This window comes from Mustela lutreola, chromosome 8, assembly GCF_030435805.1.
Source record: "Mustela lutreola isolate mMusLut2 chromosome 8, mMusLut2.pri, whole genome shotgun sequence".
Classification (NCBI taxonomy): domain Eukaryota; kingdom Metazoa; phylum Chordata; class Mammalia; order Carnivora; family Mustelidae; genus Mustela; species Mustela lutreola.
This window is the reverse complement of record NC_081297.1, coordinates 103,418,615-103,444,229: the sequence shown is the minus strand read 5'-3', so window position 1 is coordinate 103,444,229 and position 25,615 is coordinate 103,418,615. Positions and strand designations below refer to the sequence as shown.

General features: G+C 43.5%; 1 long non-coding RNA gene across 1 annotated transcript; it reads right to left on the bottom strand.

Moving 5' to 3' along the window:
- LOC131839138 (uncharacterized) lies at window positions 1-25,537 on the bottom strand. Its single transcript, XR_009356824.1, has 3 exons — window positions 25,464-25,537; window positions 7,312-7,531; window positions 1-69 (listed from the first exon to the last, which is right to left on the bottom strand). It is a non-coding gene; the product is annotated as an uncharacterized LOC131839138 (long non-coding RNA).
- Window positions 25,538-25,615: the final 78 nt, after the last annotated feature.

The window sequence follows — 25,615 nt, the reverse complement described above, 5'->3', positions numbered from 1 at the left end:
GTAAACACCGCTCACAGAAATGGTGCATCTCCCATGCAGTGTAAATCCAGGCACACCTTTTCTTGAGTTCTAAAGGTAAACAGAAAGTGGCAATAGAACTCTGCGTGCTTCCTAATTTTCTAATTTTAATTTGATCTCTATTCATTTTGTGTTTTGATTTGTTTACAGCCAATAAATTTTTCCCCAGTGGTGACAGCATGACTGGGAATTTAGTTTATGGCCTGATTATGTATTTATTTTGTAAAGGGATTATAGGATTATCGAGATCTATTCTCTGTTAGGTGGTTTGTTAGTCCTTTTTACGCTTGTCCATTTGACTACTTTCTGCTAAATCAGAGATAGAAAGAGATTTGAAGATGCTAGGCTGCTGGTTGTGAAGATAAGATCAGGGGGCCACAAGCCACAGAGTGCAGGTGGCCTCTAGAAACTGGACAGGGCAACGAAACACATCCTCTCCTAGAGCTTCCAGAAGGAATGCAACCTCTGGTTTTACTCATAAGATCCTTTTCAGACTTCTCAACTTTAAAACCATAAGCTCATAAACTTATGTCATTTTAAGCCACAAAATTTGTGATAATTTGTTACAGCAACAATAGGACTCCAATACAGACTCTTTAAGAATATATCCTTCTTGGGCTGCCTGGGTGGCTGTTGGTTAAGTGTCTGCCTTTGGCTCAGGTCTTGATCCTGGGGTCCCGGGATTCAGTCCCACATTGGGATCCTTGCTCAGCGGGAAGCCTGCTTCTCCCTCTGCTTGCTGTTTCCTTGCTTGTGCTCTCTTTCTATCGCTCACTCGGACAAGTAAATAAATAAATCTTTTTTTAAAAAGCGTCTGGATGGCTTAGATGGTTAAGCATCTGCCTTCAGCTCAGGTCATGATCCAAGGGTCCTGGGATTGAGTCCTGCATCAGGCTCCCTGCTCAGTGGGGAGCCTGCTTCTCTCTCTCTCTCCCTTCACTGCTCCCCTTGCTTGTGCTCTTTCACTCTCTCTCTCTCAAATAAATAAATAAAATCTTAAAAAAAAAAAAAAAGAACATATCCTCCTTTCTCAAGGTATAATTAGGGAAATCTATTCCAACTGAGGCCTGCAAAGTCATTTTTGAGAACGATGCTCATTTAATCGGGTATTGCAAGCATTTTTAAGGAAAAGGAAAGACAATAAGGAAAAATGTAAGGCTTTGAAATAAGACACCACTGGATATTCTTTCAGCAAAACGCTGGAACCACCAGAAACTCTCTGGCTCAATAGGGATGTGCCCTGTGTTTTAACTAAGCTATTTTACAACTCTGTTGGTCCAGAGAGACATGCAAAGAAATTCTATCCAGTGATGGAACAACAAAAGCCAGGTCTACATCTATTTGCAAATTCATTTTGATATTCCTGATCTAGAAATACATCTGCTTGTTGGATTCTTCTATGAATCACTCATAACATCTGCCTGATTCCTTCAGTAAATGATGAGTTAAATAGAATCTTTCATATATATTCATTCCATATCTGGAAGTTATAATTTAATCTCTTTCTTTCTTTTTTTAAAAAAGATTTTATTGGGGTGCCTGGTAGCTCAGTGGGTTAAAGCCTCTGCCTTCGGCTCAGGTCATGATCCCAGGGTCTGGGGATCCAGCTTTCTGCTCAGCGGGGGGCCTGCTTCCCCCTCTCACTCTGCCTACCTCTCTGCCTATTTGTGATCTCTGTCTGTCAAATAAACAAATAAAATCTTTTTTTAAAAAAAATATTTTATTTCCTTATTTGGAGAAAAAGTGAGAGAATGAGCAAGGAAAGTGGCAGAGGCAGAGGGAGAACCAGATTCCTGGCTGAGCAGGGAGCCTGACATAGGACTCAATCCTAGGACCCTGGGATCATGATCGGGGCCAAGGGCAGATGCCTAACCGATTGAGCAACCCAGGCGTCCCATGATTTTACTCTTTTGAAAATTATCCTTTTCTAAGATTCTGCTGTTATTAATATTCTTATATATGTTCCTTTAGGGAAACTCCGTATTTTGTGCAGTCCATTTTATGGGCAGGTAGCTCTAATTATTAAAAGCATACTTCATCTATTAACTCAAAATTAGCATCCCTCTAATTTCACTTATTTGTCCTAAGAGTGAAATAAGATAATCCTAGAGATTTGTATTTGTATTTTTATTTTTTAAAAGATTTTTTTCTATGTATGTGAGTAAGAGAGAGCGCATGAACAGGGGGAGGGGCAGAGGGAGAAGCAGTCACCCCGCTGAGCAGGGAGCGCAACGAGGGATTTGGTCCCACGACCCTGGGATCATGACCTGAGCCACAGGCAGATGCTTGCCAACTGACCCACCCAGGCACCCAGATATGCCCTTTTAGAATATTTAAAGATATGTGTCTATCTGGGCTCTGAGGCCCATTTCTCTACCCAGACTTTCTCACTCCCCTGTCCTTTCTTTCCTGACCAAGTCACTTAATTCATTTTCTTCCTCCTGGCTGTCATCCCTCTTGTCATTCAAAAAGTAATTTTTCTGCCAAAAAGACTGCAGAATTAGGAAAAGGCTTTCTATACTACCTCCTCCAACAACATATGTATATGCACACACTCATTCACACACTCTTAAAAGAATTCTAGCCAGAAATGCCTGGGTGACTCAGTCTATTAAGCATCTGCCTTTGACTCAGGTCATGATCGCAGGGTCCTGGGATCAAGTCCCACATCCGGCTCCTTGCTCAGCAGGAAGCCTGCTTCTACCTCTGCCCCTTCCCCTGCTCATGCTCTCTCTCACTTTCTCTCTTTGACAAATAAATAAAATCTAAAAAAAAAAAAAAAAAAAAAAAGTTCTAGCCACTACAAGGACAATGATAAAACAGCAAAATTCAGGACATATTAGAAATACAAGTCATGGGTGCCTGGATGGCTCAGTCGGTTAAGGATCCAACTCTTGATTTCAGCCCAGATCATGATCTCAGGGTTGTGAGATTTAGCCCCGGGATAGGCTCCAAGCGCAGCGTAGAGTGTGCTTGAGATTCTCTCTCTCTCTCCTTCTCCCTGTGCCATACACTTGTTCTCTGTCTCTGTCTCTCTCTCTCTCTCTCAAATAAATATATATACATATATTTTTTTTAAAAGGGAAAAAGTACAAGTCATATGTCCTACTCAGTCCCACCATTTCTGGCCCATTGCACACACTCCCAGTTTTCCTAGTCCTTGTCCTGCCAATCAGTTAGTCCCCACCTAGTGTGTTTGGCCAGGCTAATCACAGAGATTGTCATCCAAGGGAGTCTATGGTTACAATGACCTTGGTCTATTGAAATACTTTGTTCTGGGGTGCCTGGATGGCTCACTTGGTTTAGCATTTGACTTCAGCTCAGGTCATGATCCTGGAGTCGCATGATCCTGGAGTCCCACAACCAGCTTTCTTCTCAGTGGGGAGTCTCTGTCTGCTTCTCCCTCTGCCGTTCACCCTGTTCATTCTTTTTTTCTCTCTTTCTCTCAAGTAAAATCGAAGGAAGGAAGGAGAGGAGAGGAGGGAGGAAGAAAGAAAGGAAGGAAGAAAGAAATGCTTTGTTTTACCAGGATCTGCCTCCAAATATGGAGCACCCCAGGAGAAGAAGTTCTTTCTTATTTCTTATTTCTTAGCCCCTATCCTCAAATGCATTCTGTGAGTTTCACGCTATCCTGAATAGTTACTTCCTTGGGTTTACCTAGAATTTTCTGGTTCTTTCTCTGGTCTACTGCAGTGGTTTTCAAAGTGTGGTCCCCGGACCAGCAGTATTGACATCACCTGGAAGCTTCTTGGAAATCAAAATTCTCAAGCCTACCCCCAACCTACTGCATGAGAAACTCTGGGGGTGAAGTCCAGCAACCTGTGTTTTAACAATCTCTCCAGATAATTCTAATGCAAGTTCAAGTATGAGAACCACCCACCAACAGCTTCTTTACCAGGAGGCAGAGGTCTGATTCTGCTCCATCATCCACTTGGGGGCTAGGATCCTGGGACTCTGGCTGCATGTCAGAAGCCGCACTATGAGGCCTGTTTCCCTCCTCTGCTTCTCCAGGCTATCTTTTCCGCTTTTTTCTGTTGATAAGCCTTGTCCTGACTGGACCGCCCACCAGGTTCCTCTTTCTGGCATGAGGATGAATTCAACTTTGGCACAGAAAGCAGAGCTGATGCACACACACCCCGAACAGAAGGAAGTTGTTCCTGAACCAGTGCTCCAGCTCAGCACGTCCCCAAAGACATCCTCTCCCAACTCTGGCCCTTGTGGTATTGTCAGATAATAAGAAATACATATTTGGTCTTCCTCCCTAGTTCCTGGCACAGAATTCCCTAAACCCCAGCAATTTCCTAAGTCCTAAGAGGAGAAAGGAACAACTTCTGTTATGTTATGTAGTTTCTGTCCCTGGTTCCTGAAATAGCTCTGGTGTGTGAAATGTGAAAGGAGCATCTTTTATGATTTCTAATAAGCCCCTTCCTACCACAAATGAATTTATGTTAATAAGGTGACTTTTGAAAAGGATGGGGACTGGTCTCCAGAGGAGGATGTGATTAGAGGGTCGGCCATGTGACTAGAGGGTTAGAACTCTTAGTCCTACCTTCACACGGCCAACTCCAAGGAGAGGAGAAAGGGAGAAGTGATTATGGCCAATGATGTAATCAATCATGCCCACCTAATGAAACCTCCAAAAAGTCCTAACTGGGAGGGTTTGGACACGTAGGGAAGCACATCCATCTGATGGGAGGGTGGCATGCCTGGAGAGGGCTTGCAAGCTCCGAGCTCCGTGCATACCTCGCCCTATGAATCTCTTCTATCTGGTTGTTCCTAAGTAGTATCCTTTATAATAAACTGGCATATGTAAATGTTTCCCTGAATTCTGTGAGCCGTTCTAGCAAATTATCAAACTTCAGGAGAGTCATAGGAACCTCTGATTTGGAGCCAAGTCAGACAGAATTGTGGGTAACCTGGAGACCCACTACTTGGGTTTGGCATCTGAAGGGAGGGCAGTCTTGGATGCCTGGGTGGCTCAGTCTGTTAAGTGTCTGCCTTCAGTTCAGGTCATGATCCCAGGGTCCTGGGATCGAGTCCTACATGGGGCCCCCTGCTCATCACGGAGCCTCCTGCTCCCACTACTTGTGAGCTCTCTCTCACTCACAAATAAATACACAAGATATTTTTTTTAAATGAAGGGCGGGCAGTCTTGTGGAACTAAATTCTTCTTCTTCTTTTTTAAAGATTTTATTTATTTATTTGACAGACAGAGATCACAAGTAGGCAGAGAGGCAGGCAGAGAGAGAGAGAGGAGGAAGCAGGCTCCCTGCAGAGCAGAGAGCCTGATGTGGGGCTCGATCCCAGGACCCTGGGATCATGACCTAAGCCGAAGGCAGAGGCTTTAACCCACTGAGCCACCCAGGCGCCCCGAAACTAATTCTTAATCTGTGGGGTCTGACACTGTCTCAAGGCAGATAGTGGTTGAATTGAATTATAGGATACCCAGTTGGTGTCAGCAGAGAATTGGAGAATAGATGGGTGTGAGAAACCTGCAATTTGCTGTCTCAAGTGCTGTGAGGAGAGAGGGAAAGTATTATGAGGAGAAAGGGGTGCCTGGGCAGCTCATCCCTCCTTTCCCACTTCAACCCTACAAAACAGGAGAAATCCTCCAGAACTATCCTTTTAGACTCCCTGACAAAAAAACAAGACTCATTATGCATTTCTCTGTTTACTGGTTTCCTTACAATATGCATAGATTTTGTTTATGTCAGGAAGGGGAGGAGCTGATTTTATTTTAAAAAGCAAAATAAAAAAGTTGAGGCAATGATCCCAGTGTTGCAAGAAAGAAAGGCGTCTGTGGGTGCGTGTGTGTGTGCCCATGCGTGCAAGACACTGGTGTTGGTCATTGCCGGTGATAGGATTATAGGTGATTTTAATGGTTTACTTGTCTTCTCATCACTTTCTGACTCTTTACAAAAATCACTGAAGCCAGATACATCATGCATAACATCCTCATATTCCTTCTTATTTCATGATACCTCAATGATCCATCACATTGTAAAGAAATCACGAGTTTCTCACCGTCTTTAAGTCAAATAGACTTCTCTGAGGTCCAGCAGCACAGCAAATAATCTTCAAAACACTTATCAGAGCCCCACAGATGAAAGCCTATGGAGCCAAGGATCTGGACCCAAATGGAGGCCCTGCAGTTGTATTCCCAGGACACTGAACAGTGCCTGACCCACCGACAGTGCTGAGTAAGTGGACATAGCACTCAGCAGCCTGTTTCCCAGAAGCTGTCCTCTATTACACTGTACATGGATTTTGCTCTCCTTTTGGTCCAATTCAGTTGGCTTCTAAAGAAGGAAACCTCCCTCTCTGTTTACCAGGCAGGACTTAACACAGACGAATGCCTCATTCTTGAAGAAAGTGGTGGAAACTATATACACTTCATGGTCAGACAGACCAGGCACCAAATCTCAGCCTCCCAAGAACAACCAAAGTCGGCTCATCAAGGAAATTCTGCATACATCTGTGTACAAAAATACCTGGAGTGGAGGAGCTTACCATCCAGCTGGGTACCTCCCAGGGGTTCTGTTTTCTCCTCTGTCAAATGGGGCCAGTAATTACTAGGCAGGGTTGCTCAGAGCCTTAAATCAAACAGTGCACAGAAAATGCCTGGGTGGTTGGCAGACAGCTATTTTTATTCTTATTGCTGTTGAATTTAAAGACAAATGACTACCCTCTAATGTTTTCTGAACTCTAATTGAAATCAACAAATACTGTCTGAGTCCCTATTTTATATCAGGTTCTGCACTGGGTATGGACGTTCTGGATTAGGAAGGGGGAGAGTATAAATCTGTTACTGTGTTCTTAAAATAATCACCTATAGCTTTATGAAAGTAATTGTGTTTTCCTTGGCAGTATCAGCCCGGAGATGTGGAGTCAAAGATACAGGGGCGCCTGGGCAGCTCAGTTGGTTAAGCATCTGCCTTTGGCTCAGGTCATGATCCCAGGGTCCTGGGATTGAGCCCCCGAATTGGGCTCCCTGCTCAGCAGGGGAGTCTACTTCTCCCTCTCCCCCTCCCCCTGCTTGTGCTCTCTCCCTCTCTTTCAAATAAATAAATAAATAAATAATCTCTTCTCAAAAAGAAAACTTTTTTCTGACACTCGTTACAGTGGTGAGGAAGGCTATATGTAAGACTATTACAATGGAGGTATAGTAATAAGTGAGAGATTCAGCTCAACTCCACATACAGCAGAGACATCTGGGGACTTATCGACCATGAGCCGAGTGAGGGGTCAGTGGATTGAAAATTGCTAAGAGGAGACACGAAGGGTGGGATTTACCTGGATTCTTGTTCCAGCTGGGCTGAGTGGCTGGGTGGGGCAAAGCCGGGGCTGGGGCTGAGGTTGAGGCCTCATCAAAAAGTCTCAGGAAAGGGGTGCCTGGGCAGCTCAGTCAGCTAAGCATCTGATTTTGGTCTCAGCTCAGGTCTTAATCTCAGAGTTGTGAGTTCAAGCCCCATGCTGGTCTCCATTCTGGACTGCACAATGGGTCTGGAGCCTACTTTAAGAAAACAAAAAAAGAAAAAAATGGCTAAGAGAAGCTTCACTAATTTTTGGTCAAGGAGAGACTCTTTATCATGATGTTGCTTGTTTTAAAATGTGGCTTTTGGAACTGAACAATGTAGCATAGACCAATGCAGGGCCTAGAGGAACTATGTCCTTTCTTGAGTGGATGTTAAATTTCCCTACTGTCCACGGTTGACATTAGATTGCTGTGTAGCCATAGAACCCCATTCTGTGCCTGGCTTAGAATTAAGATCTCAGGCAAGGAGATTATCAGATGCTTTCTCACAAGAACCCTTCTCTTTCTGATCTATCCATCATCTTACTACTCAAATTATCTTTCTCAAATATAGACCTGAGCAACCTCTGATTGTCCACTGAGTAAATCTACCACCTCAGCATAGCACATAAGCCAGCACAACGGATTGATTAGTTTGAGGGAATTCCCCCAAATCTGAGAATCCCAGGTCTAATTCAAACCATCTGTGCTGAAGCAGAGTACTGGGGGGAGAGAGGGATTCTCCAGAGAAATAGGACCAGTACCATAGACAGATAGCTAGATTGATCTAAAGAGAAGATTTATTATAAGAACTCATTCATGAGGTGATGGAGACCAGTAGTCCCATCATCTGCCATCGGCAAGCTGGAGGACCAGGAAAGCTGGTGGTCTAATTTAGCCTCATCCAAAACCCTGTGAATTGGAGAGTTAATGGCGTAAGTTCCCAGCTGAGTCTAAAAGCCAAGAACCAGGAGCTCCCATGTCCAAGAGCAGAAGATGGACGGACATCTCAGTTCAAGCAGAAAAAGCTAATTCATCCTCTCTCCGCCTTTTTTTTTTTTTTTGTTCTATTACGACCCTCCATGGGTTGGATGACTCCCACATTGGGGAGGGTCATCTGCTTTACTAAGTTCACCTTTTCAAATGCTAGCCTCTTCTAGCCTCTTCTAGAAACTATGTTTTACCAGCTATCTCGATATCCCTTCAGCCCCATCAAACTGACACATAAAATTAACCATCACAGGAGGGGTGGCCTTGAGGTGACTTGAGGGAGTAGAGGTAGGGCTTCTATCCAAGACCCCAGAGAAATCAGGGCACAGACACCAAGAGCCATGTCGTGGAGGGTTGTTGAGACCAAAACCAGTCAAGCGAGTCCTGAGGTGATCAGGAGTGCTGGGTAAAGGCAAGTTAAACACTAATTCATGGTGAAGGATGTTTCAAGGAATGGGGGTGGGGGGAGGTGAGGGGGGAATGGGAGGGTGGGGGTGGGGGGAGGGCAATGAATACATCCATCCAGGCAGGTAGGGGATAGGTGAGGGGTTCTGGAGATGCAGTGGAGCTCCTACAGCGGCTCCCCCTCATTTTAGAAGCATGAGTCTGTGTGCACAGGACAGGTTTCATCACAGGTCCTGTCATCGTTTTGACAGAATGGGACATTTTGAGTCTTTAAGATAGAAAACTGGAAATTAGAACAGGGCAAATAAGGTCTTATCTCACGTGTCACCTCTGATGGGCCACTGGCTATGGGCATCCTGGGTTGAGAAGGATTCTGAAGATGTGCTTATTTTTAAGAGGATAAAGAATAAGAAAAAAGGGACAGAAAAATAGAAAACAAATAAGGATCAAAAATACAAGTCCAAAGCCCAGTGTTGGCTTAGCATTTGAGGATTGGCTGACTGGGTATACAGTAGTCTCCCCCTTATCTGTGGGGGATACGTTCCAAGACCCCCAGATGCCTGAGACTGTGGATAGTACCAAACCTTATATATACCATTTTTCCCTTTACATCCGTACCTATGATGATAAAGTTTAATTTATGAACTAGGCACAGTGAGAGAATAATAAAAAGTAAAAATAAAATAGAACAAATATAATAATACACTGTCATAAAGGTTATGTGAATGTGGTCTCTTTCTCAAAATATCTGATTGCACCGCATTCAGTCTTCTTGAGCTGATGTGAGAAGGTAAGAAGCCCGCAGGATGACAGGAGGCGAGGTGAATGACAAAAGAGTGTTAGGCTACTGTTGACCTTCTGAACTCACATCAGAGTAGGATCTACTACTTCAGGACGTGGGTAACCGAAACTGGGAAGTGAAACATGGATGGTGGGGTTGGCAGGGTGGATTTCTGCACTATGTTTCTGGTCAAGCAAAACATTCACAGGGACGCAAAAATGATCCAAGTCTCGGTCTGCCGACGTGACACCTGAGCCGGAGTGGCTCCATCTTGGGCCTGGAAATTCGTTTCAACAGACTGGACAGCAGTGCCACCTTCCCTGTTTCACACTACGGCACTCGGCAGCCCAGTGACCCTGGCCTCACAAGCATGTGTCGTCGTGGGCGGAGTGCTTCACCATCAAACACTGCTTCTGTGAGCTACCTCGAGCCTACAGTGGATGTGGCCTCTGACGGATGCTGAGGAGAGCCTGTGAGAGGCCCGAGAGTTTGCTGCCGCAGCCCCAAAGACAGCTTGAGAACCAGGGCCTTGGTAGCCACTTCATCCCCTGTTACACTAAGCTCTGTTTTCCCTTTAAAAAGGGATTTTCCTGTTTTCTTATTTCATCTTACTGGCCAGTCACTCGACCGGTGGAGTACACTCGCTGAAAATAGAAAAGAAAAAAAAAAAAAAAGAAATAATTTGACTGTTAGAAGGAAAGGATAAAAAATGAACTCAAGAAGTCTTAGAAAATGAGACAAGAAACCATGATCTTACTAAATCATCCAACACATGTCAAAGTGTGTCCTAAAAGACATTTTTGTTTTCTTTTTTGAATCGTGGCCAACGTCTGTCGTTTGGTTTTGACTGACAGCTCGGAGACTGGAACAGGGTGGCAGAGGGGGGATTGGTGAAGTCACACTCCCAGGGCAACACGCAGGGGTTTTTTGTGGGGTGCGAGGTGGTTTTTGTTTTTTGTTTTTAGTCTTTAAAAACCAAAGAAGAGAGAGAAGGACAATGAGAGTGACAATGTCACTCCCCTCACATACATAGCTTTTTTTTTTTTTTTAATTACACATTTGGCAAATATATTGCCTTGGCTCAAGGCAGTGAGTGATGTTTGCCTCAAAACTGCTTTAATGTAGGGCCTTATAGAAACAATGGATGGTCAGAGCCCTGGCTAAAAAGGATGAAAGAACCTTCCGGCTGGCAGGAGTGCCTTCCCTTGGCCTCATTCTGCTCCAGCTTCCTGTGAGGTGGCCTTGTCCAGGCCTCCTCCATTCTTTCCTTTGTTCCACTTTAAGCATCTTTAAAACCCCGTGTCTGGGTCCTTTAGGCCAGAAGAAGGTGAGAGGAAAGTCTTGCAGCAGCGGGGATCAGGGATTGCGCTGAGCTGTTACCTCCTCAACCACTGGGAAGGAGGGACTGTTATTTTTAATGCAGGAGGAACCTAATTGCCCAAGTGAATGGGGCCCTCCTGGGTGGTGCCATAAAACTCCGTGAGTCACACAACCAAAAACTGAAAAAACATCCCGAGATCCATGAATAAGAGAGCGTTTTTTTCAGAAACAGGGGTACATTGTTGCTTTTGGTTCCAGATTCCTGAATATGGGTTTCATGCTATAGAAATCTGAGCTGGTGGCAAAAGGAGCAAAAAAATGAAATGTGTTGAGCCCCTTGGTTCACAATCAGCATTTTCTTGTCGAACAAGGAAGGAGCAGGGGTTTATTTCTCCTCTGCAAGGCAGCTGCACTGACGCTTTAAGCAGCTGGCTCTAAGGTCAGCGATCAACTTGACATTGATAATTTCACAAGTGAAGTTAAACTCTTTGGGGCTTGCACAAAGACACTGGCCAGAAAGGGAGTGCTCCCGAGGACAGCCATGGAGAAGAGCCAGCCCCCCTCAGCCTACGGAGGAGAAGGTGTAAACTAAAACAGAAAAAGACAAGGAATCAAATTTTAAATTACTAATTACCTATTTCATGCTGTGGCCAAGACACCTATCTGTTGAACATTTTCCCCCAGAGCCCAGGCAGGCTCTGGATTTGGGGCAGTAGGAATGACTAGGTCAGGAGGATTACTAAAGGTATGGAAATCAAAACGTCTGCCCCAAACTGTCTCCTTGTACTTTAGGAGCTATCGATTTCCAAAGCTCACCTGGGGAATAAACATTTTTAAAAGGGCAGGGAAGAGAAATCGCTTGCCTTTAATTCCATCATTAAACAAGCCCACCAGCAACGAGGTACTTGAAGAAAGTGGGGAGGCGGCCCTGAGCCTTCAAATGGAGTCTAGTTTAGACATGCTTAAGAAAGTTAATTTTGGTGGCTCCGTTGGCTTAGCATCTGCCTTCAGCTCAGGTCATGATCCCCGGGTTCGGGGGGATTGAGCCCCACATCAGGCTCCCTGCTCAGCGGGGGCGCTGCTTCTCCCTCTCCCTCTGCCTTTCCACCCTGCTTGTGTTCTTTCTCTTTCTCTCTTCTAAATCAATCAATTTTTTTTTGGAAAGTTAATTTAAGAACAAGAAAAATGGGAAAATATAGGTTCCATGGCTTTGAGTTCCACCAAAGAAAAACAAGCCAAAAAAAAAGAATGTATGGTACCATTGTTATCTAAACCATACAGAATTCTGAGAGTTCATGGAGGAAGCCGGGAATCACAGCTGTTTCCATGGGGCCAAATGGACAGCAACACATAGTGTTTCCCAGATCCAGTTTGGAAAAGAAAAGAATGAGGAGACCTCAGAGTCACGGTCACAGGTGCAGATTCTGCTAACAACAGCAGTAATAGCAACCCACAAATTCTTTCCTCCCATGTGGCCTTTGAACTTGCTCTTCCTTCTACCCCATATATGCCCATTTTCACAGAGCTGGCTACATCTAGCCATTCCCCGTCCATGAGCTTTCCCCGGCCACCAGTCACTCTCCACCATATCACTTTGCATTAATGCATTCATGGTTTTTCCCAGCACCCGAATTTATGATAATAAATACATGTGACACACAACTTCCAAATGATAATAAAATACGCAATACTTTTAATTGCAAATTCCGTATTGTCGATCAGGTCTCACAGAATGCCTTTGAGCTGTTTGGCCCAACTCTTGTATCTGTAACCAAACTATGGTTGCACTTGAACCATGATTTGACCAAAAGAGTTGCATCCAATCTGTTCTTTCCCAATAAAAGTATTGTCATTAAATCTGATATATCAGCTCTTAAGTGATTTCTCACCCTCATACCAATGAGATTTGCTAAATTGGCACCCCTTTTAGCTTCAGCACTAATGGTTGCAACAACACTAGCCACTATTTCAGATTTTCATGTAATTGCAAGGATTGGAACATTGTTTATTAATAGCTTGCAAAATTCCTAAAAATGTAATGATCCACTCTTTAGGGGTGGGACAGTGGCCAGCACAAGCTCTGTACCTCTCCAGCTTAGATGGTAGTAAGTTCTATGAGAGAATGAGGGGCACCTGGCAAATATCAAATCCACACAGATCCTTTCTTAACATAAAACATACTAGTATCTTCGCTTTGATTCTCTTGAATCTTTCTATATGAGCTTTTTAGTCTTCCTGGGTTGGAAAGACTAGCGAGGGTGGATCATCCCAACTATGGTTGCCCAGCTACTAAGAATGGCAATTACCACCTTCGTTATTAGCAGATTCTCATAATCAGGGATTTTTTTTTAAAGATTTTATTTATTTACCTGACAGAGATCACAAGTAGGCAGAGAGGGAGGCAGAGAGAGAGGGGGGAAGCAGGCTCCCCGCTGAGCAGAGAGCCCAATGTGGGGCTCGATCCCAGGACCCTGAGACCATGACCCAAGCCAAAGGCAGAGGCTCTAACCCACTGAGCCACACAGGCGCCCTCATAATCGGAGATTTTGGTCGGATGTGAGACTTGGAGCTGCAGATATCCCAACCAATTTTTCCCACTGTCAGACAGTCTTTTTATAGTCACGGATTGTGACTATACACGGATTGTGTCACAGATTTCAAAATGTTGAAAGGCTTCTTGTCTCCTGACTCACACTGTTTAATTCTGCCTCCTCACAAAGTCTGCAATTGCTACCCAGGCTGGTCATGTGATTGGATGTGGCATTTCTTTCACTCTTAGGACATGTAAACTATTAGTTTGCTAGAGCTGCCATGACAAAGCACCACAAACTGGGTCACTGAAACAACAGAAACTTATTGTCCTCCAGGTCTGGAGGCTAGAAGTCTAAAATCAAGATGTCGGCAAGGTTGGTTCCTTCCAACAGAGAATTTGGCCCACGCCTCTCTCTGATGATAGTTTGGTTTGCTAGCAATTCCTTGGCTTGTGGACCATCATCCTGGTCTCTACCTTCAATGTTCACATTGTATTCTCCTCGAGTGTTTGTTTATGTCCAAATTTCTCCTTTTAATAGGACATCAGGCACATTGAAGGAAGAGTTCTTCCTGCTCCATCCAGTATGACCTCATCTTAACTACATCAGCAATAACTATTTCCAAGTTCAAATACTGAGTTGCTGTGGGTTAAGACTTCAACATCCGAACTAGAGAAGGACACAGACCAATCCAATAGTGGATTTGTGTGTGTGTGTGTGTGTGTGTGTGTGTGCGCGCGCGCGCGTGCGCGTGTGCATGTGTGTGTGCTAACTCTAAAGACCTTTGAGGGGCACCTGGGTGGTTCAGTCACTGAGCATCTGCCTCCCGCTCAGGTCATAAGCCCGGGGTCCTGGGTTCGGGCTCCATGCTCAGCAGGAAGTCTGCTTCTCCCTCTCCCATTTCCCCGGCTTGTATTCCCTCTCTTGCTATCTCTTTGTCAAGTAAATGAAGAAAACTCTTAAAAAAATAATAAGTAATTGGGACACCTGGGTGGCTCAGTTGGTTAAGCAGCTGCCTTCGGCTCAGGTCATGATCCCAGCATCCTGGGATCGAGTCCCACATCGGGCTCCTTGCTCCGCAGGGAGCCTGCTTCTCCCTCTGACTCTGCCTGCCACTCTCTCTGCCTGTGCTTGCGCTCTCTCTCTCTCTGACAAATAAATAAAGTCTTTAAAAAATAATAATAATAATAAGTAATAAATAAATGAATAAATACCTAAATAAAGACCTTTGAGCTAGATGGGATCCTAACACAAATAAATGTATTTTCTATGTAATAATTAAATATTTTTAAACTTTATGGAATCTCCCATTCTTCCTTAGCTTTAAGACCTCACAACTCTTTGAGACACTTAAAGATATCTCACACAGCTCTGTCTTTCTTGTGGCCAAGAACTCAAGAGATCATTTTCTTGACAACCTCGTTTGAATCAACAGGGTGCAAAGCTGTATAACAGGCTATAAATGTACGTTATATCCTTGAAAATCCACTCTGAAACCTTTATTCTGTTACTCGCATAATCTCTCTGGAAATTCAACAAACACAGTTCAGTGATTACTTGCTGTTAATCAATTCTAAGATGAGCATCTTCCCTCAAATTAAAAAAAAATGAGTATATTTGACACAATGTTACATTAGTTTCAGGTGTACAACTTAGTTATTTGACAAGTTTCTACATCATGTCGTGCTCACCACAAGCGTAGCGACCATCTGTCCCATTACATCACTGTTACAATATCACTGACTGTATTCCTTATGCTGTGCCTTTTATTCCTGTGACTTACACATTCTGTAACTGAAAGCCAGTATCTCCCCATCTCCTTCAGCCATTCTGCCCATCCCCCCCTCCCTCCCCCTCTTCTCTCTTTCCTCACGTTTCAACATCTCTGAAATCAGAATCTGTTTATGATCTGATCTTCGGCGTGTTGTAGTTCAATTAACAGCGTATCTCTTTTTCTTCCCGGTGGGATATCAAATAATGATATGATCTTAATTAATGGTGTCTTAGTTTCAGAAAAGTACAATGTTAAGAATCTACTATGTGCAGACACTGTTAAATATCCGGAATAGATAGAATAGTAATAGCGAAAAGCAGAAGCTGTCTTCCCAGTGTCTTAGGGAGATAAGTAAGCAGTAAGCTTCAGTGTAGTGATCTGGGGCATAGTTTCTCTTGTAGAGCCCGGATATTCACTTGCCCACTGCTCTTTTCATCCATGTTGCATTGCAGTTATTGGTTCTCTTGCCTGCCTTCTTTAGCAACTTGAAGCCAAGCGCCCTATCTTCATCAACCTCACAGTCTCGCTGCCTAGGACTGCACATAGCCCACAATCAGTGCTAAATGATTCAACAAATGGATTAAGGTCCTCAGAGCCTATGCTGTGTTGGAAAGTCTCACTAAAGAAAACTTAGATTTTAATTTCAGTTGCCTTCTCCAACAGGACCTTCAAGCAGGATTGCCCTGAGTGCATATCACTGAGTGGCTTTTTGCTGAGGTGGTTCTTGATAAAAGCTGGAAAATCATGCCTTTGACTCAGGTCATGAATCTCAGAGTCCTGGGATCGAGCCCCGAGTTGGGCTCACTGCTCAGCGGGGAGTCTGCTTCTCCCTCTCTGTGTGCCCACTCACTCTCTCTCTCTTTCTCTCTCAAATGAATAAGTCTTTACCAACAACAAAAAATGCAGTGGTGTTGCAATAACCCAAATATCAATATCCTCAATTTATATTATATTGTAGAACACACATATCTGACTCTTTGCTTCATCAAAGCATTATGTGAGACTCCAGCAAACTTCCAGGGAAACTTGTCATCTTCTCATGCAGCTCCTTTCTGGCATCTACTACCGTATTTTGTACCAGAAGCTGAATTAGTAAGGGCAAGAGCCTGGAAGACAGAGCTGTAGCTGTCTGTGTGAGCAAGAAGGAAGTAGGTAGGAAAAGAGAAGGAGAAGAGGCAGCCCGGAATCTGTTTTTTGGTAAGCCAGGTGCCGTCGGTCCTTGTGAGCAGTCTCTTCTCCAGCTTTGGGAACAGGGCTCAGGCTAGGCAGAGGCTCCTCACGAAACTCTAGAGGACAATGTCCATCTTACTGGGGATTTTGTGGAAAATTCCCCATTAGACCTTTCTGTTATCTCGCAGCTCCCGGGCTGCCCTATGGAGTCTCTCCCAATTTATTTTCCTCCCATACCCCTCGCTTTTCCATCTCCCACACTCCGTAATATTCATCCTTTCCTACGAGAACAATGTGGCCCTGTCTCAAATCTTTCCATTTTGGATAACTGCACATTACTTAACAGTCTCTTTACGAAAGATCATTCCACTTTGCACCCAGGAAACAAGTGATCCTCCAGTTACAGGGCTCGATCCTCTTTATGGGGCTATGAAGATCATGAATAATAAACAGCTGACAGTTTAACCTAGTGGTTCAGGGGTTTGGGTCCAGGGTCAAGGTTTTCTTGATGTAAATTACTCAACCCTGCTAAGCCTTGATTTTTTTTTTTTTAAGATTTTATTTGTTTGACAGACAGAGATCACAAGCAGGCAGAGAGGCAGGCAGAGAGAGAGGCAGAGAGAGAGGGGGAAGCAGGCTCCCTGCTGAGCAGAGAGCCCAATGCAGGGCTCTATCCCCAGACCCTCGGATCATGACCTGAGCTGAAGGCAGAGGCTTTAACCTACAGAGCCACCCAGGTGCCCCTAAGCCTTGCTTTCTTGATATGTAAAATGAAGGGTGGGCTCTGAGCAATACAGTCTGTGTCTTGAATAATAAAAGTAATGTCTATGTTATGCATTTGGGGAAAGTCATATCAAATATCATACAAAAAGGACTTCCCCCAATTCTAGTGCCTGGCACAAATAATAAGTAGGTTATAATAGCAGTTGTTAAATAATTCCCAAACTCGGGGCACCTGGGTGGCTCAGTGGGTTAAAGCCTCTGCCTTCAGCTCAGGTCATGATCCCAGAGTCCTGGGATCAAGCCCCACATCGGGCTCTCTGCTCAGCAGGAAGCCTTCCTCCTCTCTCTCTCTCTCTCTCTCTCTCTCTGCCTGCCTCTCTGCCTGCCTCTCTGCCTACTTGTGATCTCTGTTTGTCAAATAAATAACAAATAAATAAATAAATAAAATAATTCCCAAACTCAACCATTCTAAGTAAATGAGGGTCTACCAAAATAACTCCCAAGAGTACTCTTTCAATAAGCAAATATTTAATGACTACTGTATGCATAGTACTATAAAAACAAGATAAGAGAAAAAGAAGTAGGAAATAAGTAAGCATCTAATGAGAGCCAGCTGCCAGGCACTTTACATTGATCATTTTATTTATACCTTCAAATAACATAATGAGGGAGATTTGTATCCCTACTTCTATGAATAATGAGACAGAGCTTTGAGAGGTTCTATGATTTGCCCAAAATGCACAGATCTGAGTTCGTACCCAGGTCTGTGAGGCTCTGGAGCCCTTGCCCTTCTGTAAATTGCAATGCCTCAGAAGTAGAATATACAAAGGGTGCCTCAGTGGCACTATCAGTTCAGCACCTGACTCTTGGTTCCAGCTCAGGCCATGATCTCAGGGTCTTGGGGTTGAGCCCCGCCCCAGATGGGTGCTCGGCATGGAATCTGCTTAAGACTCTCTTCCTCTCCCTTGTGCCCCTCCCCATTGCACTCTTTCTCTCTCCCCCTCTCAAATAAATAAATACATCTTTTGTTTTTCTTTTTATTTCTTTTTATTTTTTAAGATTTTATGTATTTATTTGACAGAGAGAGAGCACAAGCAGGGGGGAGCGGCAGGCAGAGGGAGAGGGAGAAGCAGGCTCCTCACTGAGCAAGGTGCCCAGTGTGGGACTTCGATCCCAGAACTCGACCTGAAATGGATGCAGACGCTTAACCAAGAAAGCCACCCAGGCACCCCTAAATAAATCTTTCTTTTTCAAGTAGAATATATGGCCAAATCTTAAATTCTGAAGACGAAAAGTAAAGAGTTAGATGAAGAGAAAAGGGAGAAGAAAGAGAGAAATAGAAGAAGTAGGAAGATAGGAAGGAGAATCAGATGTTGAGATCAGGATGAGAGAATGGCAGGAGGAAGCTGGAGGGTGACTCCTCCAGTCCCACTGACAACAGCAGCTCCTGGAGAGCCAGCACTTATCACCTTAGGTGATGTGTGAACTAGATCCAAGACTTGAGCTCACACTTATCACCTCAGGTGATGTGTGAACTAGATCCAAGAGGAAATGCATCACTTCTATGGCTTCCTAACAACTGCAGCTAACGAGAAATGATCTCACCCTCTCCTTTGAGAAGTTCACACAGAAGTACTTAAAACTTCTATATACAATTTCTCTGTCTTATTTACAATTTAATTTTGTACTACCCAATAACTGTCTCATATGGGTTCATCTCATTCCCATAACCAGACTCTAAAACACTCAGTGCATATACCTTGGTTTACTGTTCTGTAAGAAGATGGTCATGGATGAAAACACATTACTAAATTTTATGAAACCTTTCTACAAAGAAACTGGAAAACACAGAGCTTGGGGTAGAGAGAGTTATTTCAAGTGTAAATAACAGAACAGGGAGCCCAGACGTAAACCCATGCATACGTGGTCAACTAATTTTTTATAAGGGTGCCAAGTACACACAGTTAAAAAAGAATTCAATTAGTGGTTTTGGGAAAACTGGATATTCACATGCAAAGGAATGAAACTGGACCCATACCTTACACCACTTGCAACTATTAACTCAAAATGGATCAAAGATTTCAGGGGAAGACCTGAAATGGTAAAACTAGAAGAAGATATAGTGGAAAAGATCTTGGCAATGGTTTCTTGGATAAGACACCAAAACCCCAGGCAACTAAAACTAAAGTAAACAAGAAGGGACTACATTCAACCAAAGAGATTCTGTAAAGCAGTCAATACATTGAAAAGTCAACTTACAGAATGGGAGAAAATATTCACAAACCACCTATCAAATAAGGGGTTAATATCCAAAGTATATAAAAGATTCATACAACAATAGCAAAAAAGCAAACAATCCAATTAGAAATTGGAGAAGGAACTCAGAGACTTTTTTTTTTCCAAAAAGATAAATGAAAAGATGCTCAACATCAGTAATCATCAGGGAAATGCCAATCAAAATCACAATGAGATATCACCTCACACCTGTTAGGATGGCTATTATCGAAAAAGACAAGAGATAATAAATGTTGGTGAGGGGGTGCCTGGGTGGCTAAATTGGTTAAGCATCTGCCTTCAGCTCAAGTCATAATCCTGGGGTCCCAGGATCGAGCCCCACATCAGTCTCCCTGCTCAGTGGAGAGTCTGCTTCTCTCTTTCCCTCTGCCACACCCCCCAACTTGTACTCTGTCCTTCCCTCTCTCTCTCTCTCTCTCGACCTGTGTCAAATAAATATATAAAATCTTTAAAAATAAAAATAAAAATAAATGTTGGTGAGGATGTGGAAAAATGGTAACCCTTAAACCAGGGAATATAAAATGTTACAGCCATTATCAAGAATAGTTCTCAAATATTAAAAATAGAAGGACTGTATGATCAAGCAATCTTGCTTCTGAGTATATATATGAAGGAATTGGAATCAGTATCTCAAAGTGATATCTGCACCTCCATATTCACTGCAGCATTATTCACAATAACCAAGAGAAGGAAACAACCTGTGCCAGTCAATGGATATGTGCACACACACACACACACACACACACACGCTCAGACACAATGGAATATTACTCAGTTATGAAAAAGAAGAAACCCTGTAACTTACAACAATATGGATGGACCTTGAAGGCATTACGCTAAGTGAAATAAGTCAGACAGAGAAAGACAAACACTGTATGATCTCACCTAAATACGTAATCTAAAAAAGTCAAACTTGTAAAAACAGGGAGTAGAATGGTAGTTCCCAGGGGCTGGGTGGAGGGTGGGGGTTGGGGAGATGTTGTTTAAGGGTACAAACTTACAAGTAGGAGTTAGTAAGTTCTGGAGATCTAATGCACAGCATGGTGATTATAGCCAACGATGTTGTATTATAAACCTCAAAGTTATTAAGAGACTAGATCTTAATTGTTCTAACCACAAAAAAGGATTGATAATTATGCAATGTGATAGAGGAGCTAGCTAATGATAAGATGGCAATCACATTGCAATATATAAATGTATCAAACCAATACCTTGCATACCTTCAACCTACATAATGTTATATGTCTATTATATCTCAAACAATTCAAGAATATTAAAGAGTAAGTAACATCAATTTTGGAAATATATTGTCAGATATTATGAACATAACTTGCTGGTCCCATGGAGGTGAGCAGGGCTGTCCCCTGAAGGGAGTGGCTCCTAGTCAGCTAGTGAGCTGCTCTGGGAAGAGACCAGTATGGGGAATGGACTGGGGGAGGTGTATGCATGGCAGGGGGAGGAGGGATATTTTCTTGGCTCCACATCTGGTCCACACTCATTCCAGTCTCTGTTACAGAACTGCCTGGAGCACTTCTGTTGGGGTGGGAGCTGTTCCTTGTCACAGGCCAATGACCTTGGGCAGGCAGGGAGTGTGTGGAGAAGACCTCGGGTTAGGTCCTCGCTGTAGTTTCCCTGAATCATTCTCTGTGACACATAGCCTTTTGTCATCTGTACAGCCTGTCCTGCACCCGATCAGGGAGGGGTCCACACCCACGCCTGGGTCACAGTGATCCAGGGAAACCCTGGATCCCTTCCTTTGAGGTCAGAAGATGGGGCTTGCAGAGAGCCAGCTGGGCTCAGAGCCTTGAGGCGCCCCCCTTAGGGGTTTACTTTGAGGAAGCCACTTAACCAAAGTCTGTCTCACTTCCCCATTTGTAAATCAAAAGAAACATCTACCTCTCGGGGTTGCCATGAGGATTAGAGAAATATGTGTGGAGTGACTGGAATTTATATATTCATTCACTGTTTATTCATGTCATCCCCTATTACTGTAATTATTACCTGCCAAGCACCAGGCCACAGAAAGGCAGCAGGGAGCAAGACAGAGCAAGTTCATGCTCTCTTGACCTTATATTCCAGTGAGGAGGAGAGACAGAGACTGTCACAGCCGAGAAATGCAGTGAGCACTTGATTTGGAGGCTCATGATTGATTCAGGAAAAACCTGTAAAAGGTGAGGGACCCGGGAGCAGGAAAGGCAAGTGTGAGAGCGGGAGTGTGAGGTAGGATCTCCCCTCGGCCAGGTCCGTGGGGACTCACTCTGGCCCACAGACCACACCTTCAGAGTTGTACTTTGAGGTAAGAAGATGGAGCATTTGTACCCCTGTCTCTCTCTGTCCTCGGCCACCCCTGGTGAAGTGAAGTAGTTCCTCAGTCAAGTGAGACACTGCAGAACTGCCACAAGTTGTCACAGAGGTGGCATCTGCGGGCACACTGGCTTGGTCAAAACACTCTGTCTGGGTGCTCCACAACACCCTCATGTGCTCCAAGAGGAAAAGTCACAAAGCGGGAGATGTGAGGAGGAAAGGAGCATTCAGGGGTATGAGGGAGACTGTGACGGCGTGGCCACGAGCCAGAGCTGGATTCAGAGCTTGTGGAACCTGGAGCTTACAATTTGGGGGCCTCTTTCAGAATAGAAGAATATGTAAAGTCATGAAAACAAAACTAGGACAAACATGAAGATTTATTCAAATGAGAAATGAGGACAAATTACAAATAATAAAAGCTAACAAATGCTTCAAACATCACAAAATCCAGGAGGGGGGAAAAAGACCCATGATATTTATATAAACTCCCTGACACACCCCTACAATACCTTTTCCTACATATTTTGGCTGTATTTTTTTTTTTATGTTGTCCTCATGTCATAATGGTTTGGTTACCATCGTTTAAGAGTATAAAGATAATTTGATCTTTCCCTTAAAATGGTAGACAAAAAAAAAAAAAAAAACGTTTTTCGTTGTTACTGTTTTATTGTTACTGGTTTTTTTGTTTTTTTTTTTTTTTAAGTTTCTTTGAGCTTCAGAAGTCAGTATTTGTCGAAATCATGTGACTTTTTAGGATTATTGTCAGGTTTGGAAAAGCCTAGTCTATTAACGTGTCTTTCCTAAATGAGCTGTGAGCTTTGGGAAGACGTACCACGGCTAGCTGCAGACACCACACATGTTAAACTCACTCTTGTCCCCTGCCAGCCTCATCTGGTGGTTGCTGGGTGTCGTGGGACCTGTTCTTAGTGAGCTGCCCACATAGGACCATGATAGGTGGTGACTGGCCGAGAGGGATGAGGGTTTTCCAGGATGGTAAATCAGCTTCCCCTTAGGCAGCTCCCCAAAATGCCCACAGCCTCTCCAATACCACCTGACATGGGGAAGCCTGAGGAAGGGACAACCAGAGTAAAAAGAAAGAGTCAACTTGTATTTTAGCTGATGGTTGCTGCAATATTTTTATTTGCAACATGTACAAAAACACACAAGCACGTGAATAGATCCCTAGGATGCCGCCCCCCGCCACCCGGATTTAGAAAAGGCCATAGCAGGTGAGGGGCTCCGAAATGGAAGCTTTACTAGCTTTGCCCTGAATTCCCCTCTGTTAGTGAGGGACTCTTCGAGCAGGCGACATAGACGCCAAAAACTCTGAGTTGGCACTCAATAAATGTTTATTGGAGATTCATGGTGAACCCACTGCGGTCTCTGAAGACAGGGATCCTGGGCTCCATCCTAAGACTTGGACCAAATGATGGAAGGCCTGGAAGGTAGCGCTTCCCAAAGAAGGCTTCTTTTAAAATAGAAGTTGCCTGCATCAGAGACTCTCCCTAAAATACCCCATTACAGCCTTTGGCCACCTTTGCCTACAGGCAATAAACGGCATGGGGCTGTGCAGGGTTGACTGCAATCAGTAAAGATTTTGAATCAGTGGATTGTTTGGCTATGATTTCTATCTTCTCATCCTTTGCTGGGTCTCTGGATTAAGGGAGTCCCTTGTGCCTGCCAGGTGTCCCTGATTAGAACACGAGTCTCCCAGCCTTGTAATTATTTACCTGTCCGGCTCCCTTACAATCCCGTCTTATTTATGTGTCTAGCACACAGCCCCGCACACAGAGACATTCCATCCATGTCGTGAGATGAATACACAATTGCCTATCCAGGAATGCAGATAAAGGAAAAAAACATTCCACCAGTTTCTTTATTTCATCTCAAATTCCCAAGGGCCGGTAAATTAATACTTGGCTGAGTGTGATGGGTAAGGTAATGCTTGACCCCGAACGACTTAAGCATATTTCTGTTTTTCAGGTCGTTTGCAAAAAGCACAAGCTAGTTTACATAAACAATTTGCACTGGTGGATGGAAAGCATTCACAAAATAAAGGAGAAATAACCCACAATACGTAGTTTTCATTCTGGTTACTCTGCACCAAAATATGGAACAGATTCTCTTTCTTATTTTTGAGAAGGACAAGAGAGCTGCTTGTCTAGAGGCACTATTGCCTTTGTCAATAAATAAAGGGTCCTTGTGTTTGCAAGGATTTCACATGATGTACTAAAAAAAAAAAAGCGTGTAAAGTTTTCCATAGCAAGCGTGCTCACCAGATTTATGCCAACCACTTAATTAGAGAGCCTTTGGAGTAATCAGCCACACTTCTGTGCAGTGTTAACAGAAAGGCTACGCGACGTCTGAGGGTTTCTCCTTTGGATTTCTTCTTTCCTCCCCAGCTTTCACAGATCCAACAGAAATAATGGCAACAATGAAACTCACAAATTATCTTTGAATTATAGCTGAAAATTGGAAGTGCATTTCAAAGGGACTGAGGATATCTGACATCAAGCTAAATTAATAGAGAAAATATTTGTTTCCTGTATTGAAACTACTAACCGTGTTGAATAAAAGCAACTAAGAGCTTTCAGAAATTTTCTAGGGCTCTCAAATAAATCCTGGATTTAGATAAAAGTCTCCTTAACGCCAAAGATTTCAAAGGAGTTAATTAATATAAATATTTTTGTAAAAAATTAAAGCCTAGACAAATCCTGAAAATAGTAAATGGAGATTCACTGTGCATAGTTGGGAAGCATCATGCATCAAATCTATGTTTATAAGGCAAGAAGAGCCTTTAGTTTCATTACTGAAGGAATAACAGGGGCTGGTAAATGGAATTTTATTAAAATTGTATTATTTATTTTATCAAAATTTTATTTTATTAAAATGTTATTATTTTATTAAAATATAATATTAAATATTTTATTGAAATTTTATTATTTTATCAAAATTTTATCATTTATTTTTATTAAAATTTTATTAAAACTTACTCTCTGTTAAAATACTTATAAGAGTAAGTTAATCTACAGGGCACCTGGGTGGCTCAGTGGGTTGAGCCTCTGCCTTAGGCTCAGGTCATGATCTCAGGGTCCTGGGATTGAGCCCTGCATCGGACTCTCTGCTCAGCGGGGAGCCTGCTTTCTCCTCTCTCTCTCTGCCTGCCTCTCTGCCTACTTGTGATCTGTCTGTCAAATACATAAATAAAATCTTTAAGAAAAAAAAAAAGAGTAAGTTAATCTATGTGGTTTCAGGTGATAGCCCTCAATCCATGGCCCTATTTTTAAGGGTAATTATGGATGATATTGAAAGTTTTGACCTAACTACTCTCAACTATTTCTCTGTACTCTGGTCTACTAGTGTGTGAAAACCCAACAGCAGCCTCATTATCGGTCCCTGCTAAAATCAGTAGCTTTTACCAGTCGCCAGTACCTCTAGTTTGATTGGCATTTGAGCTAGTAAGGCTGTGAAGGCAAGCACTCTGTGTTGGGCAGGGAGACTGCCAAGGTCAGGAAAGGTGAACACATAAAATGGTATCCAAAGCCTGATTTTAAAAAAATAATAATAATCAGGGGCGCTTGGGTGGCTCAGTGGGTTAAGCCTCTGCCTTCAGCTCAGGTCATGATCCTGCGGTCCTAGGATCGAGCCCCGCATCGGGATCTCTGTTCAGCAGGGAGCCTGCTTCCCTTCCTCTCTCTCTGCCTGCCTCTCTGCCTACTTGTGATCTCTGTCAAATAAATAAATAAATAAATCTTTAAATAATAATAATAATCAGCTGTCTCTGGGAGATCAATATTCTCTCCCTGCCTGGGACCTGTACAATGAATGAGATCATAGCCTGGGCTGTGGTCAGCTCACCCAGGTCGCGCCAGCTTGAAGGCTTTGCAGGAGATGGTAGATGACCTTCTCTGGGCCCATGTTCTCGTCTCTCCTCCTGTGATGCAAGGTAGTGGTCAAGCCTACAGGCGGCTGCAGCCAGATTTATAATTCAGCTGCATGACCTTGAACAA